Raw genomic sequence first — 15,364 nt, 5'->3', positions numbered from 1 at the left:
AAAAAGTATGAACGTTTGAGAAAATTATTCTGGGAAAAAAAAAAAAAAAAAAAAACTGAAAGGTTTTAGATTTTAGATTACGTCTAAAGGGGCGTTTTTTTAACATTTTGTGTGTTACCTTTATTTATTAAATATCATGTTCTTTGCACTTACACCATAAAGTTCAGTTCAACAGCAATGTCGCAAAATAATTTTAAAATGAGCATATCTTTAGAATTTCCGATACACAGTTCGGCGCGTTGGAGATAAAAAGGTTTCCCCCCCCCCATAGACTGTTGCCATTGCTCGCTTTTAAATCGTTGAGTATGTTAACCAAAAATTCGTTAAAGTTTTACAAAATATGAAATCGATAATAAAACAAATTCCAAATTTTAAATTTGGGCTTTCAGGTGCCCATATTCGCATCAGAATTACGTCATTCAAAATTGGATGGCTCTAGGTACCGTTGTTTTATCACAATGCGAAAAACATACATACATTTATGCAGATTCTTCATTATTTAATTTCTTCAAATATAATGCGGGACTCTAATATTTGGTGGCAACAATTAGAAAAGTAATACATTTGGACTAAATATTCAAATTTTTGCATGAATTTCACAATTTGTGTTAAATGAGATAATATTTTGGGGAGAAGACAAAAAAATGAAAAAATAAATTTATGACAGGAGCGATTTTAATAACAGACAAAGCAAGTTCCAAACGGTAAGGTGATTGGTGGAGATAAACTGTACACGCCTTTGATCCAGTTTAAATGCCGGAAATAACATTGATATTTGTGACTACCATGTTCTTGAAGGATGCGGAATTAACTAAAGCTCATCAATGCGAAGGCTGTCTTGAAAGTTTTCTGAACGAGTGTAAGGGAGAAACGAGATCCTAGTGTAACGTCAGAACACCCGTGTTGGGTGAAAGAAAAGACAGGTTGTCTTTTAAAATATTTATTGTGAAACTTAATAAGAAATTCTTGAATAAATATTTAAATAATCAAATCATTACAGCCTTAATTCATAAAAAGGCCACTGACGCGGCGACGACGCTAAAGTGCGTCTGCTTTCACTCGTTTACAGCATCAAAAGCCTTTTTACATAAAGCTCTCTCTTCGTTTTGTTAAAACCTGGAAAGAAAATAATTAGTCCCTTATGTCCGGAAACCACACCGGGGGGTTTCCGCTACACCTTCCTTCCTAAGGTCTGCTGTCCATTCTGTCTCTGACAAACAGATATCTCTCATTAAGCACCTGGAAGTCTGAGTGGTGCATATGTCTGAAAGTCACAACTCCTACCCTCCCCGGGGGTGGGGGGGTTTCAGAACTCCACTTCCTCGTACCTCAGCACAGCAAGTCTTAGTAATAAAACTAACTAATAATTATTAGCCCTAATACTTTTTTTTCACAACGCTAAGTATCAAGGATAAACATAACAAGAACTATATATTGAGGCCAGTAAAAAAACATATAACCAACATAATACTGAGAACTAAATTATACATATACAATAAAACCGAACTTCGACCTTTACGAGACGCTTCATTTGGTCCGTTATCATGAGATCTTTTAAAAGTTCAAAATCTGTAACTTCCAAACCTGCGATCCATTCTTCAAAACAATTCCTTAATTCAAAGGCAAAATCTCTCCAAGTGGTTAGAGTGTTTTTCTGGGATTCCGTAAATTTGATATGAAATTTTTCTGGACTAAGCTTAAACCTTTTAAGCAATATTCTCTTTACGTAATCGTAGTCATAACCCTGCTGCTCTGGTTCTCGCATAATCAGCTGAACTATGTCAGTTGGCAAAATTGTCAATAAAACCGAAACCCATTCTGATTGGTGAAGATTCGCACGCTTTGCTTGGCCCTCAAACATGACTAGATACAAACTAATGTCGTTCTCTTCAAGATCAAATTTTGGAATCTTTTTTTTTTTTTAGATACGGCTTTTCTTAAATTTATTTTCTCCATTCCCACCATTTAGAGAGTCATTTCCGTTAGCGGCTAGTAATCTTAATTTGGATAATTGAAACTCCATTTCTTCTCTCCTAACTCTATTCTGCCTCTCTGCTTCTTCTCTCCTAATTCTTTGCTGCCTCTCTGCTTCTTCTCTCCTAATTCTTTGCTATCTTTCTTCTTCTTCTCTCCTAATTCTTTCCTGCCTTTCTTCTTTTCCTCTCCTACTTCTATCCTGCATTTCTGAAGTGATATTTTCTAACAGGCCTTTCACTAGTTCATCCTCATAGGATTCATTTCCCATAATCAGCTGTCTTAAATCCAATATCCTAAGTTCAGGGCTAACTTTTCCCCCTAACTGTTCAGCCAAGGATTTAAGATCCTCTTTCCTAACTTTTGCTAAGAATGCCATGATATAAAACAAAATTATGATAATAACCTAACAATTTTAGCTCCCTCACACTACATATATATAAAATTGATTTAAACAAATATCATTTCACAAATAGAGAGTAAAATTGAACCCTTAATTTTTTTTCACAACATTTGTTTACAGATCTTAAACAAAAACAAGACATTTTACCCTATAATATGCACATTTATGCGTTCAAATAAAAATTTGTCTACTTGAGGACTTATTACACTACAGATAATAGTACCTCTTAAAAGCTTCAAATTCAGTTGCGTTAAACTTAATTGCTTGTGATAATACAATATACTTTCATCAAAATTTGAGGTATATTAAAATATGCATTCAAAGGTTAATTATAAAAAGCATATATCTTCATACTCATAACTAAACATTAATATGACAACCGTTAAAGAGAAAAATACTGGGGATTTCTAGCATTCCCCTTTTACTCATTCAAGAGAAAAAATTTTTTTCAGTTCTTACACAAATAATGTTTGACACACCTTAACTGAAAAAATTCTAATATTTATAACATTCAGAACGTCTTAGAAATGAATGACAGAATGCCACCTAACCTTAGAACCTTCAAGGTTACAGTAATTCTTCTCCTTTACACATTCAGTTATATAAGCTTAATTTGAGCACAACACATTAACATTTCAGAAATTAAAAAAAAAACTATTAACACAGATTTAAATTCTAAAAGTTATACTTTCTTATTGTAACATAAAACCTAAATAGCACATTTCTTCAAGCTTTATAGAAAACAAAGTTGACTTAAAACAGTCATGTGAACTTATACAAAATTGCAGAAATAAATCAAATTACTTAACTGCCTCAATATAAAAATCCAAGGTACTTACCCGCCTCACCAATATATAGATGCTGATGATTCCGACACTCTTCAACACTTTACACCTTCACAATAATCTGATGATCTTCGGGCAAAGAACACACTGCACTGCACTATTTTTTCAGATACAAAGATGATCGCACAACTATCAATTTTTTTCTCACTACACTGCACTTTCACCATGATCTAATGATCTTCGGACAAGGCTTGTCCGCATACTTCTGCACTAATTTTTCTCGAATACAAGATGATTGCACAATTTATGCTGCTGAAGATGAGGTGTATTCAGGAGATTGTCGTTCTACTTTATCTGGACTGGCGTCCGTAAACGTTTCCGTGGATTTCCGATCCAAGCAGCTTAACGATGAACTGTATTCAAATAAAGTAACTTCGATAAAGTATTTCAAACACTTACAAATAAAGTATTTCAAATAAAGTAACTTCGTGGAAATTCAGAACCTGATGGTCTGTAATCTCTGCATGGATTTTCTCATCTGAACCGCTGCCACCATTTTAATAAAGCTGTAACGTCAGAACACCCGCGTTGGGTGAAAGGAAAGGCAGGTTGTCTTTTGAAATATTTATTTTGAAACTTAATAAGAAATTCTTAAATAAATATTAAACTACTCAAATCTTTACAGCCTTAATTCATAAAAAGGCCGCTGACGCGGCGACGACGCTAAATTGCGTCTGCTTTCACTCTTTTACAGCATCAAAAGCCTTTTTACACAAAGCTCTCTCCTCGTTTTGTTAAAACCTGGAAAGAAAATAATTAGTCCCTTATGTCCGGAAACCACACCGGGGGGGGATTACCGCTACACCTTCCTTCCTAACGTCTGCTGTCCATTCTGTCTCTGATAAACAGATATCTCTCATTAAGTACCTGGAAGTCCGAGGGGTGCATATGTCTGAACTTCACACTAGGATTCCCCTCTCCTGGGAAGTGATCTCGTTTACCTTTGCTACATAACTTAAAGATTTGAACAAATATAGTAGCGTCCTTGAAGCTGACTAGTATGTGTTTTTTGAGAAATTCTGAATAAACATTATCACTCAATGCAAACATTATCCATAAACTTGAGTACTTAGTCATCCACAATTCTTCCTCATACAAGTACGAAACAGAAAATACAGTAGAATTCAAATTAACCGGATCATTAGTTCTTTCTTGAAAGCCCATTAATTAAATTTAACTAAACCTAAGCTTATGTACCTTAATTTTAGTTTACTTACTTTTAGTATTTTTCATGAATGTAAATAATCTAAAATAATAAAATTAGGAAAGCCTATATTTTAAGAAGATAATAAATTAATTAATTTGGATTTTAATGCTATTAAATAAATTCCGATGAACATGAACGATATTTTCATTAGTTTACACTAAAAAGTTGGCAACTAATTTTTGTCATTAAATTTGGTGAGAAATCAATAAAAATTACCAAATTTGGCGACTATATTATTATATATATTTTATATATAAAGTTTAATGAAATAACAGAATTTGCACAAACTAATTCCTATATATATATATGAATATATCCTTGATTTATAAGTTGGGTCAAGCCGTTAACTTTGGTGGACGTTATAATACAGTAATATTTTTCAGTATGAGTTCAAAGACGGTAAGATATGCTCTGCAGTTGTTCAAAAACCTTCAAACTGATGTGAAGGCCAAGCTTTTTAAAATTATTTTAACAGCTGCTACAAAATAGTTAATAATACCTAGCTTTGGGTGAATTTTTTAAAGTCACGTGTTTCTTCAAAAGTTTTTCAAAAAATTTTAAATAAATAAATAAAAAAAGCAAACGATATTTAAACTCTCAGTAAACTACTTAAAGACAATATTGATTGAATACGTTAAAAATGACGAGAAAAAACTGTCGAGTCGTTCCGAACACTGAAAACGGAACGCTAATAATGTAGGATAATCAGGTGCACCGAAACATTGGATGTCGGACTATGAAGCCTTTATTGTACATATTTGCACAGATAAAACTCTCCACATTTTTTTTAACCATTGTATAATTCCAAACTTCCTTGCGCAATCTGGCCTATAACGTTTTAGAAGGGAATAGCCACTGTAGTCCGAAAAGAAGATGACGAAAGGATGTCACTATAGTCCAGCAACTTTGAAATTGGCCTCATAGGAATCCAGTTTTCAGATGAAGAATTACTTAATGCTTTAGAAATGTTGCCAGGTAATTGCTGTTGCAACTCATTTTGTAAAAATTCTTTGTTGAAAGAACGAATTCTTTGTTGTTTCCGGAGTTAACAGTTACGGAAAATATACTTTGAAAAAAATTAAATAATTTTATGTAGCTTTTGTTGTTTAATTTAGTTGTTAGACATTTTGTATCCAGCTCTATATAAACTGTAATTGTGTATGTCTTCGAGTAATTTCGAGCGATCGAAATTCCTGGATATTTATTGGCAGACGGGGAGGACTATATAAGAGCGGAGAAAGCGTCAGCTAGCTTAAAGTTGAGTGCAGATATAGTGTACTAGAAGACAGATCTTCTAGCACACTATAGTGCAGAGTTTAGAATCTGAGAGTATTAGAGATCATTTTGCGAGGTTACGCATTTGAGTGCTTTTTTACATTCATTGTCTTCTGTTTAACGCTCTTAGTATTTTGAAGTACTGATATGAAGTACTTGAAGTTACTGATTATGATGTGTCATACTTTGGTGAACTTTGTGAAAAGTTCCAGAAGCAGTTCTTTTCGGAAATGTTTCCGAACTGTTAAGTGTTGCTACTGAGAAAATAATTTTCATCAAGCTATCATCGATGCTACGTGTATTCAAGCCATTACGAATTAGTACGCAGGTAACTGTATGGAAAGGTAGAATTCTTTTAGAAGAAGGGTTGTGTAGTAAGTAGGAAAATATATTAGTATTTCATAGCCAGTATGATTGCGTACAAAATTTTGAATGCAGCAGCCATAAGTATCTTGTCAGTAATACATATTGTTATGTCTGACATTATTTACTGTAGGTAAAAGTGAAAACTAAATAAGTTAATAAAATATGCCTAGAAAGTTGAAAAATTTTTTTATTTTTAGATAGTACACATATTTGAAAAATCAAATGCACAAAATGTTTCAGAAATATTTCAAATAAAGTAAATTTGAGAAAGTAGAGGATTTTCGAATGAAGTTGAATTACAGAGAGAAGTGTAAAAAAAAAGTGCATCTTGAAACGACAGCTTGAAAAAAATCGGAAATTTGTTCTTTGTGTTTTTAAAATAAGCAATTGATCAGTATAAAATTCCTTTCAAGAGAAAACATATTGACAAATTTTCAAGAACATGAAGCATATGCTTATGGAGATTTTAATTAGATGCCCTTTTTTAATATTAGACAAATCTGCAATACAAAAATATATTTTTAATTCTGACCTCAGGTACAAAAATATTACATAGCAGAAAAAAGGCTTTCATTTGTAATGGTGCTAGTATTAAATACATATCATTGCAATTTATTTCTTTATTATAATAAAAAGAGTTTTTTCAAATCAAATTTTTTCAATTACTGTGTAATAAATTACTTAAAATAAGCTGCATGTTACATTTATTCACAATTTGATTCTTAATTTTACTTTGTAATTTGTAGGGTTATTATTCTTTTGCTTAACTTATTATTTATAGTTTCAGCCTTTACTGTCTCTTCTCTTTTCCGTTTCCCTACCAGAACGTAAACTAGTTTGAGACTATTTAAGCTGAGATTTTCGGATCTGCTTCTCGAGACCGCGTTACTAGGTTTTGTTAGCTTTGATAAGATTGTATTTCTTCGGCGTTGCGTTATAGCTGCCGACATTTAAATTGTACGCAGGTGAGAAGTTTGATCCAATTTCGCGTTAAATCAATTTGCGTAGTCTTTGAATACTAGACTCAGTTTTAATTTGAATTTGACTGTTACTTTAAGTTTTACAGCCACAAGCGGGGTTAATTCTATCAAGCACAAATTGTGCGTTTATGTTAAAGTTCTGATTTTAAAAAGGTTGTTTTAAGCATTTTCGAGACTCTGTACTTATTTCAGATGCAGCGATAATTCGTTCTGTGATTTCTACGAATTTGATGCTATCAAAGAAAAACAAACTCTAGAGCGGCGCCCGACCAAAAGCGCGAACAATGGATCAAGAGAATTCAACTTTTAGTCTGCCCCCCCTCTCAAGATCCACATCATCAGTAAATCCAATGGAAGTTTTTGCGTTCGTTATAGATATAACGCGTGCTTCAATGAAACCATAAACTGTGTTAGAGTGCAGAGGTTCTGTAGCGATATTTCTCGAACAATTAGATTCCCATTGTTTGCTTTATCCGTTTGCGGAAGTAAAAGTTGTCACCATAGCAACCGCTGTACTGGGAGGATCGGCACTGAGGTGGTCCAAGTACATTGGTAAATTTCTGTTACAAGAACCAGGCAGAAAATCTTACAAGGTGGAAGTGTTTAAAGCCTTCCTTTTGAAAGCATTTCCTATTGTTAAAAAGAAGGCGACATTAGAAGCAGAGTTGCTTAGTAGACACAAGATTAAGGTCGAAGAACTGACTGAAATTATATTGAGAAAAATACAAGTAGTAAATTTGTTGAACGGGAAAAAGGCCTGACGAAGAAGTAATACAAATTATACTGCTTAGGTTATTGCCGAGGCCGACCAGCTGGTGTAGTGGTTAGTGATCCTAACTGCCATAGTGATGGGCCCTGTAACTGTTCATCTCTTCATAGGAGGCAACGGTAGCCACCTATTAGGTGCTTCCATAATGAAATGGCTATCACTTCTGGCCCTTTCAGTGGCGCAAGACTAATGGCTATTAAAAAAGTGCCTGGTCATTAAAAAAAAGTTTATTGCCTCAAATTTCAGGACTTTGTAGAAATGAGAAACCCAAGCACACTGGAACAATTACGAGCTCACGGTAAAGTTTGAAAGTTAGGTAGTATCAATGAGTACACGAATAGTACACGTTATTTCTGAGTTATAAACAGACCCGGAATTAAAAAACATTTACTCATATTTAAAAAATCATAATAATTTTGAACACCAGGATATAAAGGTTATAAGAAATAGAGCTCAAAATTAAGAGATTATTGATAATCTTTTGTTATATTTCAAAGTAACAAATGAAAATAACGAATTAAGACTGGTTATACCAGCCAGCTTAATATTAAGCATTTTGCAGAAAGAGTATTATTCGCTAATTTCAGGGCATCTCGGGATAAAAAAGATAGTGCAGCGCGTTCGAGGAGCTTTTATTTTCTTCAGTTTTAAAAACGTGTTTATCAGTACCTGGATTTCTGTAACATATGCCACTTAGTTGACAATATTAATTATAGCTCTGCCGGGTATCTAAATAGCATAAAAAGCCACTTTCATGAGTGAAGTAATAGGAATTGACTTATTAGGCACATAGCCACGCAGTGAAAATAACAAAAATAGATATTTGCTTATAATCGCGGATCATTTTTCGAAGTAGATAGAACTATTTCCCCTCAAAAAAGCTTTCGCTAAGGTTGCTGCCAATTCTTTCTTAAATAAATTTATATTAAAATATGGGGCTCCTTTAAAAGGAATATCGGATAATAGCAAACAGTTTGTTGATCAAATCTCTGAGAATTTACGTTCAGGACTTCGCATGCACCTTTTCAAAATGTTTCTTATAGGCCGCAAATTAATATCGCAGGGCGAGTGAATAGAAATATTGTGAAACATTCTTTAAAATTTCATTTTTAATATTAGTAATTGAACATCAAAGATCAGTAGCCTCAAACTCAGTTTGCCCGCGGGCTGAATGAAAAATATAAAAAAAAAGCTGATGGACCAGATCCTCCCCCACCCCAACAAAATGAGAAACATTTTAAATACGTATTGAATTTCGCTTTTTTGCAGTTCGCTGAAAGTCATACTTTTCAAAGCCTGCATAAACAGTAATAATAATATCGCAAAGAGAAAAATCCCAAACTTTTATTTTCTGTTCGAAATTTAAAGTCTGGTAGCTCGAACACAATTTTTGTGGCTAAGTTATTCAAACGTATTAATAGCTAAACATTTAATTATGAGGCTAACACTTACATAAACTAGTTCCAACATGTTTAATTAATCATTTTAAACTCACTTTAATTTAAACTCAAAGATATTATTAAAATTCCTTAACTTTTCAGAAAACATTTTCCAAGCGGGACAAAACAGTAGAAGAAATAATGAAAATATAGTCTTTTTCTCTTAGTATTAATAGACTAAGAGAAAAAGACTTAGTCTTTTAGTATTAATTTTTTCTTCGAGTCATAAATAAAAATACATACTTTTATATTCAAATAATAATTACATATGTTTGCATGTAAATAACTATACATTTCTTTTATTGCTTTCTACAGCTCGAAATTTGATGGCCTTCTTAATTCAGAAAGTCTGTAGAGAAATTATTTTCATCGCGGAGTATAGAAGCTCATCGGTTAATCAGGTATTTTTATTATTAATCTTATTTATTTAACCTTATTTAATCTTATTTAACTGTGAAAAGAGTGTTGTTCGCATATAAATGTATTCTCGAACAAAGATATCATTCTGAGCGCAAAAATTCGTTATATGATTTATTTTTTGACAAGTACGAATAAAAGCTAGTAAAGTCTGTTTGTTCAAATCTTTGAATAATATTTATAATATGTATATTACATTATAAATCAATCCATTTATAGATCTTCCAGTGCGTTATTCATGCTCGTTTTTAACTGGTAATGAAACAAATGTAAACTCGGACTTCAAATAGCTAAAATTTTGAAATTTTTATAACATTATATTTCCAACCAATACATGACTGAAATGTTTTCGCAGGCTGCATAAAATTCTTTCTCGAACCGCATGTGGGCCGCGAGTTTGAGACCCACTGCCACAGAACATGGCAACCTTTTGTGCTGACATTTCTATTGGCAGTGATTACGGGGTGTCCGCCGAAAACATCGTGGGAAAAACATCGCGGACGAAAGCGTCGCGAAGAAAACAACGCAAGGCTTCGGGGCACAAAACATAGTGGGAAAAAATAAAGCAAAGAGAAAGCATCGCAGTTCTAAAATATCGTGGTACAAAATATCGTAGTCGAAAATAAAGCGGTTTATAAACTTCGCAGTTTAAAAGCATCGCCGTCGAAAATATCGTGGTAAAAAATAATGTACCTACAAATCATCGCATGACGATAGCATCGCAGACGTACCTTTTTCAGGTTTTAAAATAATCGTGAAAAGATACTCGCATAATGATTTGTGAGCGCAAGAAGGGAAAGGAGGATAATTTTTACTTTCATATTTTTTATTAACTAATAAATACTTGCTGAAACTGTAAAATGGAAAGTTGAGCATAAAAAATTAATGCAACTTATAGCACTTAATTTTAAACTGACAGAGTTAACTAACAAAGGTCATTAATACATTTTTTTTATTAAGTTTTACTGGTAATTTTTCATGAAAAGTATAATTTAAAAAAGATTAGAAAAAGGAAGATAAATAACTGCATGCTTTATCTATAAAAATATTGCTAATGAGTTAATCATGAGATTATTTTCTTCACTTTTGTTAATCTGATACTCTTTAGTAAAAATTATTTCTTTTTTGTTTAAATTTCATGTTTAACATTTTACAGATTTATTGATTAATAAAAATATGAAAGTAAAAATTATCCTTCTTTCCATCTTGCGCTCACAGATCATTATGCGAATATCTATTTACAATTATTAAATCCTGAAAAAGGTATATCTGCGATGTTATCGTCATGCGATAATTTGTAAGTTCTTTACTTTTTACTTCGATACTTTCGTCGACGATGTTGTTAAGCTACGAAGTGTTTGAATCGCTTTATTTTCGACGACGATGTTTTGTACCCCGATGTTTTCGCCTTGTGTTGTTTTCTCCGTGATGTTTTCATCCGCGATGCTTTTACCGCGATGTTTTCGGCTGTAACCGATTACAGACTTCAATTAATTCGGCTGTGAAGTGCTGAGTATTGAATGAGGAGATATTTAATAGAAATTTCTTTCCATAGGCAAAAATAGATTTTATAAATGATAGCTGTAGCCCAAAATATTAAATTTCGCGCTGTTTGAATTAAGAATAACCCGTTTTGTTATTTAATTAAGCTCATGCGTCAGCATCAGGCGGCATTAGAAAATGAAAAATTTTTAGAATTTAGAGAGAACTAAAGAACAAAATAAACGGATGAAAAAATCTTTAGAATTTAGGAAGTCGGTTGGCATAAAATTTCGGACCTGCAAAAGTTACGCTGAGCCGCAAAAAAGTGTAGTGCCGCCTCTGCATAAGTCTTAAGTATATGTGGGAATTAATTTATTCGGGACTCAAGCTTTAAGCATGTACGTATGTATAAGAAATAACTAACATAATTCAGGTTAAATTTTCTTAGCCTGAGATGGAAGCAAGACAAAATTTAGCAGAACAGCATGTCTTTAGTAATCGATCTTATGATGCATCGATCTCATGATGCATTATTAGTAATCGATCTCATGATGCATCGCCAATATAGTGTATAGATAAACTTTATGATGATAGCCACGAATTTAAAGGTTTTTAGATAACGCAAATAAAAAGCAAAATTTTCCAATAAATAGAATTTGGGAAGAAATCTGGAGAAGTGGTAATAAATGAAAATGATAAAACACAGAAGTTTTTCATTGCAATGACACTGCTTCGATCATCAACCAATTAACGGCCTGTGAAATCTGTAGTACGGTTCTAGAGACTAAAAATATCGCTATCGATAGCGAAAATGTGACAGAGATTTTACTAAGAACGAAGAAATTTCGGCCTGCAATTTAATGGGAATTCTCGACGCGGCAATCACAAGATTTGAACAAGGGAACTATGTAACTGAACAAAAAATTATGTCTTCTATCAACAAAATTAAAGAGAAAGTATTAGACAAAAGGAGAAGCAAATTAAACAACTTACGTTGCAAGAAATGAAGCGAATTAAACAATTTTCATCGAAAGAAATCTTTAATTAAGCAAACAAATTCAGCTTCTTTTTTAGTCTAAATGGGCAATTTGCCCAGATGTACTATTATTTCAGTTGGGCATTTCGCATTGATTCACTGTGAATGTCTGTTCACTTTTCAAATTGTTTCCACCAAATATTAGAGCCCTGTATTATATTTAAAAAAATTAAATAATGAAGAATCTGCTTAAATGTATGTATGTTTCTCGCATTGTGATAAAAAAAAAGGTACCTAGAGCCATCCAATTTTGCATTTTTTACGTTTCCACCCAAATATGGGCATCTAGAAGCCCAAATCTGTAATTTGTTTTATTATCTATTTCATATTTTGTAAATTTGTGATTAACAAACTCAACGTTTTCAAAGCGAGGAATGGCAACACCGTGCGAAAAAAAAACTATTTTTACCCCCAGCGCGCGAATATGTGTTTCGGGAATTCTAAAGATATTCATTAATTATTTTGCGATATTGTTGTTGAACTGAATTTGATGGTTTTCGAGCGTTACGGGTTTAGCCGTGCTCGTGGAATTTCAAAGCTTCTCAGAATGTTATGAATAATTGGTATTTTCTTGACTATAATTAAAAAATAACGCTTTCACTTTGATTCCCTTTCTTCCAATATACGTCCAACCCGAAGTCAGATACATTAAAAGCTGGCAGAAAATTTCAAGTGTAATATTTACGATAGCCACCCTTCTTTCTATACGGAATTTTTCCGTCCATAACGCTGATAGAGTTAAGTGCGAAGAATATGATATTTAATAAATAAAGGTAACACACAAAACATTAAAAAAAAGTACCCTCTGGGCGTAAAGTAAAATCTGAAAGCTTTCAGAATTTTATATTTTTTCTGTAAGTTTTGTTTCCTTTAAGGTCATAAATGCTTCATTCTTTCTTAAATCACTATTTTAAATCTTAAATTTATAATTTCGAACTATCAACTTACTAGACTAAAACTGATCATCCTGGATAATACTAAAACACGGATTCGCAGAAGTCCCAACGGATCTCAGACTTTGAGGTGAACAAATTTCTAAAGTATTGTAGTTCATAACAAAGTTAGTAGATGGCGCCACAGGCAATCAAATTATTTTTATCGAACAGCAATTGCATCTTTAATAGTTTAAGAATGCTGGGAAAGGGCAATAAATGGCCCTTCTAGACGAAGAACAAAGTGTATAAAATATAAAATAATGAAAAATTTTCAGGTATTAACCGGAAATAATAAAAAAAGAAATATTTTAAGTCATCATGAAAAAATATTACAGTTTTGCCGTATATAAGCGATGAACGAATAAAGTAATCAATTATAAGGTAGCCTATCCGTTTAAAAATTTTTTATAATTAATTTTACAATATAACGCAGTCAGTAATAAAAAAGAATGGAAAACTATTCAGACTAGGAACGAAATGCTATTTGCCCAAAGGAAATTCTTTCGTCTACAGGAACTATAAGAACTCCCGACAGCTGTCTGTTGTGGTAGAAACGTGCCCTAACCCAATTTTCGTAGCGGTGTCTTGAAGAAATGCTCTTAAATTTACCATTTTGGTGCACTTTATGTTGAACTGGTTATAATCGTTAAAAGAACACTAATCAACAGAATATTTTTATTTTAAAATTATTGTCATTTTAAGGTACCTTTACAGCACCTTGGCTGTGGCGGACACTGGATTTGCAATTGCTTTAAAATGTAATTTTTTACAAGAATCTTTTCTCAGAAGTGAGTAATATAAAACACTAAAAAGCAAAATATTTCGCTGAATTAGTCATACCACGTTAAATTTTATTTGCAGTAAAAATTATATATATAAGAAAATTTTTTGCACTTTTTCGATAATAATATTAATCACAATAGATGGCTGTACAAATCGGAAATTATTATCGGAATAAAATGGTAGTAACTGATTATAAGTGGAAATATAACGGTCATCGCATTACCTTTGGGTTTTTCTTGGGATTGTAATAAGGGATGAGATGTATGTGGCTTGCATAATTATTTTGTTATATTTGTCTTTATTAATTTAAGAGCCCCTTATTGTTTTGGCTTGTTGTTTACTGCTTATTCAAAAAAAAGTGTCTTGCGTGTCATTATCATTTTGTGCCATAAATAAAAATAAACAATTTTGTTGTGGTTTCTAAAGGAAGCTAAAGTCATTAGGAAAACTAATCGCTATTAGAAGAGCCGAAGTTGAACAATAATTCGATAAGAAGATCTTGTTTGACTGTATCAGAAATTTAAGATTTAATGACAGCCTCCTCAAATGAAAAACATTTAAAACAATTCCATTCTAAACTTTATGATGAAAAATGATGACTGACAAATGATGTCGTTCAGAACACAACGTCAACTGTCATGAATGAAGAAAATAATATGTGATGTTTCTGGAGTTACTGAAGCAAAATTAAATTTGCTTGTTATTTTATGTAAGGTATGTGATATTTTATAATTCTTTTTATTTTTAAAATTTAAATAGTTTCATACTCAGTTAATCATACAGTCAAACCCTAATATAGCGAACCCATCTTATAAGAAACCCCGAGCATAACGAATGAACTTCTTTGGTCCCTTCCAGTTTCTTATACACGTAATGTTATTTTATACGACTATAACGAATTTCCAAATGTGTAAAAATCAGATATAACGAGCTTGCGACTATCATGGATTGAACACTTTTTGTATTTTTCAAACGTTTTTCCAGATTTTTTGCAACTTTCAACAGAAAAATTACTAAAACCTTTATATTTATCTCGTTTAGGGTATTAGAGTAATAAAAAATGCCTTTAGCTTACTGTTCTTTGATCTTCACCAGCACCTTTCTCTGTATTCGAAATGAAAGGGTATGTGAGACAAGTATACCACTCAATTCTCTGAAAATCGGGACACACGTTAAACATATCTTAGGCGATCCTACTAAGTATCGCACTGAGCCAAAGAACCATTAATTCATTGAGACAAAGAGCTTAAATTAGTTTTTTGCTTCCTAATACCATTTGAGTTCTTCGGCTGAGCTTTCAAAGAGCACTCTGTTCAAGGCTGATGTTTTTTAGTAATTGTAAGTTCGTATTTTATATGGAAATGTGTAATTGGGGAAATGGATGTAAGCCGTGACTTTTATACAAGTTCTTTTTTTTTTGGGGGGGGGAGGTGCACAAAATTATTAACAAATG

This window comes from Stegodyphus dumicola, chromosome 8 (genome assembly GCF_044657685.1).
Source record: "Stegodyphus dumicola isolate Sdum_Otavi_A_Nest chromosome 8, ASM4465768v1".
Taxonomy (NCBI): domain Eukaryota; kingdom Metazoa; phylum Arthropoda; class Arachnida; order Araneae; family Eresidae; genus Stegodyphus; species Stegodyphus dumicola.
Note: the sequence above shows the minus strand (reverse complement) of the source record.